This window comes from Astyanax mexicanus, unplaced genomic scaffold (assembly GCF_023375975.1).
Source record: "Astyanax mexicanus isolate ESR-SI-001 unplaced genomic scaffold, AstMex3_surface scaffold_41, whole genome shotgun sequence".
In the NCBI taxonomy this organism is placed as follows: Eukaryota; Metazoa; Chordata; class Actinopteri; order Characiformes; family Acestrorhamphidae; genus Astyanax; species Astyanax mexicanus.
The window spans coordinates 976,993-981,294 of record NW_026040051.1 but is presented as its reverse complement, the minus strand read 5'-3'; the positions used below and the strand labels follow the sequence as shown (position 1 = coordinate 981,294).

Genomic DNA, 4,302 nt, shown 5'->3' with positions numbered 1-4,302 from the left:
GTGACCAGGGAAGCACCAGCGGGTGTTAACTAACACAGCTAGCCCTCCCCCTTTACGCTTACCGCTCTCGCTGCAGTCCCGGTCTCCTCGAACCGTCTGAAAACCAGTGATGGAAACATTGTCATCGGGAATGTCCTGGTGTAGCCAAGTCTCCGAAAAGCACATTAAACTACACTCCCGGTACTCCCTCTGACTCATGGCTAACGCTGTTAGCTCATCCACCTTATTAGCCAGCGATCTTCTCAGCACACGTCTGTGCTAATTAGTGTAGTTCATTCTATGCAGCAATATTGCACAGCAATAATGTACATATATCAAATTCAACCATTTCTAATAACATTTACATACATGCAATCACCTTTCTCCTGGGAATCAATCATCACAAACCCTGTCAACACTGACACACTCATACATGTGACAATAATAATTTACACAAAATGATCATAGGTACTTCTATGTTGCACAGCCGTCATTTTAATATTTTAACAAATATGGAGATCTCAGACATTATTAAAGACAGACTGTAAACAGACAACACAAAACATATACCCCACTAGTCCTGTTTTTAGGATAGTTCCCTCGTCTCTCCGTCAGTTACAGTGGCGTTCTGCACTAAGCGTTTTTCTACGAGTGAGAATCAATCTCCGCTGTAAAAACAGTCAAGGATAGAGTGTCTCAACTTACGCTCATGGAACAAAGAGACGGACAGACAGGTGTCCAAATCTTTTCCCCTTTATCTCTTATTACTCTTTTCTTAGGCCTTTTTTTGGCGCACGCTCTCTCTCTGGCGTCGCTCTTATTTATATCTCTTTGGCGCACGCTTCACTCTCTGGCGTCGCTCTTATTATATTTCTCTGTTTCTCATATTCTGTTATAAAGTCTAACGTCGTGCTTTCAAGATCGCACCTTATGACGTGTCCCGTCTTTAACGCCCGGGAGATGAAACACACAACATATACTAGACAGACTTTAACATACAATTATTTTATTGTAATTTACTTGAATTTAGGCTAATTTACTTGAATTTAGGCGTCTAGACGCTAAAAATGCTCATCAATTATTTTATTAAATTTGATCAATTGGTTTCAATTCGAAATGTTACATACATATTTCTAAACATGTATATATCTTTCTTTAAATCATAGCGCTCGTCTGCTTGTTTTACAATTACAATTACAATTACAATTACAAATACAATTAAATTACAAATACACTTAGTGGTTATATTGTCTTTTATGAAAGTTTTAATTTTCTTTTTACCCTCTAAGGCAATGACATCTTTGTGACCAAGAAAACACAAAATTTCTCTTTCAATAGTTAAATTGAAAAAGGTTTTTATGCTCACCTTTCCTTCAGCAATGAAGTGGATTGTCTGTTCTTCCGCCACAGGATGTCACAGCTGTTTGTCTCTAAGCGTTACTGCGTATGGGTTCTTTTTCGTGCCCCACGTTATGGGCGTCAAAATGTCGTTCGTAATTTGACGACTCTTGGCCTCCCTTAAAGGGAAGCCTTGGGCTAGCTTAAAATGGACTCTTAAAGATTATCTAGTCATGCATCACTACAAAGCTTTAAATTTAAAAGAAAGAAGATAAAAACAGACGAGTGCCTTGAGTTAAAGAAAGGAGAAGACGGAGTTCTTCGAAGTTCTAAGTTAATCTTTTATTGTCTTGAAATCAGCCAGGTTCAGTCAGAAGGATTCAGTCTTCTGATAATACAGAGGAATGCACACACTTTTATACAGTATTTGGGTGAACAAAGGTGGGGGCTTTTGGTTCCACCTTTCCTTCTCCTGCCCAGCTTTTCCCGTGGGAGCTTGGGCCTCTTGAGACACCTGGTATGATAAGCATATTTCTTATCTGTCTCCCCCTCAGTTCACAGCAGCCTGGTACAGACTGGGCCTTACTGAGGAAGAGCAGACAGAGTTTTAACTGAACTCAATGAACTCGCTCATATATGGCCAAATGTACTAATATATGGGTATTATAACATATATTGATCCCTAATATCTTAATTAGGGCCCCACACTCCCCAACAGGAAGAGGTACAAAATGTATAATATATATATATATAAAATAGATGTACAATTTTAAATTCAGTTTTGAAGGTAGTTTGTCAAAGACAAACAATGTTCCTTTTTTATTTTTTGTTTCAATACAGTGGCTGGAGATGTACTTCGCTCACATCAGGTCATGGAGTGTGAAAAAGTCCAGTCCCGATGTTCATGATGGAGGCATCTTCTTTCTCAGCCAGAAAGGAGTTCCTGTGGTGAATCTACCTAATGATATGAAGCGGCTATGGGAACTGTAAGTCCATCAGATTAAAGGCTCATTCAAAAGCACTGCTCAACATTTAGCTTTATAATAACATTGTGTGTCTTTTTTTAACACAGGTATCCACAGGCTTCAGGGACCGACCTGCCAGCAGTTGCCCCTGCCAGCAGTTGCCAGCCGAGGTAATTTTAAGCAAGGCATCTTATATAACAAACGCTGTTGTTTTTTCACTGTTGTTGTTTTTACTTATGGATTGATCTTTATAACACTCGCCCCATCTTTTAGCTCTGCTGCAGGTTCTGAAGAGGGGGATGATGAGCAGCCTTCCTGCTCACATGCTGTGGGACAGGCAACTGGACAGCCACAGGCTCCGAAGAGGGACCACTCCCCTTCATCCTCTTCATCGGATGAAGACACAGAAGAGCCTAGTGGTAGTCGGTAAGCTTTGTGTCATTTCATAAATGAATAAAGGGCATGTTTATATGAGCATGATTGAAAGCTTGTTGTTTCAGACAGTGCTGTCAATATGTGTTCTTATAATGTGTGAATGTCTATTTCAGCTCTGCGATTGAAAGGAAGCGGAGGGCTAAGTCCACCTGGCTTAGTTTTCTTGACCTGTTTCCGGTGACTGTTCATGCCACGACACCCACATCTGAGGAAATTGTCGGCGGTGGGTTTGATCGGGAATCCCTCCGTTACTTTCACAACAAATGGAGGACAGTCCAGCGGGAACAGCGCATCCAATATATCTTGGGTAATGACTTCCTCTCTCTTTTATCAACACGCAGTCTCTGGGCAACAAGTCTTATCTACATATCAGATGCAAGAAGAAGAAGAAGAAAAAAATAGTATAAATTTAGAACCATTTGTTTTACATAAATATATGTACATAACACATTTAAATAACAATAAAATATATATTGGTGCTGGCCATAATGACGCTGAAGGCTGTCAACAATGGCCACACACCCACCCTCTGGGCAGAGGAACTGGGACTCCAAGCTAATTAAAACAAATAAAAAGTGATAACAAATAAACTCAATTATTACTACTCTGTTACACAAGTAATAAAATAATCCATAACTGTATTTCTGTCACATGCTCACGTTCTAACCAAATAAAATGTCCTCCTCTTTTTCACAGATAAGTGCAAGTTCAGGAACCGCCCCTCAGAGGCCAGGGTATACCATCTGCTCCATGCTGAGAACTGGTCGGCCAACTGTCCAAGCGCCATGGATGTGGTCAAGTCTTGGGTCCCCGTAAAGGACCACATCAAGAGTCCAGACATTATCCGCCGTATTCAGGAACAGTCTTGGAAAGGACTTTGCCTGAAAGACTTTGGGCCACCAAAGAACTGTAATGGGTTGGGAGCAGTAGCTCTCCAGCCCAGAAGGTTTTAGAACCCAAGTGCTGAGCAGTGGATCTCAAAGCAGGTAAACCCAAGAAAAAGGAAAGTAATAATAATAATAATAATAATAATAAGAAGAAGAATTAATATATAATTGTAAATATATATATTAATATTATATAATAATATTTTATATATATATATATATATACATATAATATAATAATTGTGTGTATATATATATATATATATATACACACAATTATTATTATTAAACCCCGCTCCACGCGGGGATCGAACTCAGGCTGTCGCGGTCACAGCCCAGTGCTCTAACCGCTGGACCAGCGAGCGGATTGGGATGCGGCCGCTTTAATCGCCTTTTAAAGAGCCTCCGCCGAAAGGGGCGGAGCCACGAAAACGGGTGGAAAACAAAACCTCACGCCTAGCGTGAGTGAAAGAGAGAGAGGGGGAGAATGTAAACAAGACTCGCCGCGAAAGCTAACGGCTACCTCTTATAAGACGAGGTGAAGAACAAAAGAGCTTCCAAAAGAAACGAAACTTAACTAAGGAGTTTGTGGATTATATGTTGTTCCACCAGAGAGGGGAGGAACAGCGGGGGGAAAAGAGAGGTGAGCAATCCGCGCCTCGCGGCTGCTACACACACACACACACACACACAGGACA

At 40.8% G+C, this 4,302-nt stretch overlaps 1 long non-coding RNA gene across 1 annotated transcript; it reads left to right on the top strand.

Annotated features, from left to right (window-relative positions):
* The first annotated feature begins 2,389 nt into the window (after positions 1 to 2,389).
* On the top strand, positions 2,390 to 3,807 carry LOC125794547 (uncharacterized). The gene is made up of 3 exons (XR_007433648.1): positions 2,390 to 2,452; positions 2,556 to 3,024; positions 3,414 to 3,807. It is a non-coding gene; the product is annotated as an uncharacterized LOC125794547 (long non-coding RNA).
* The last annotated feature ends 495 nt before the right edge of the window (positions 3,808 to 4,302 follow it).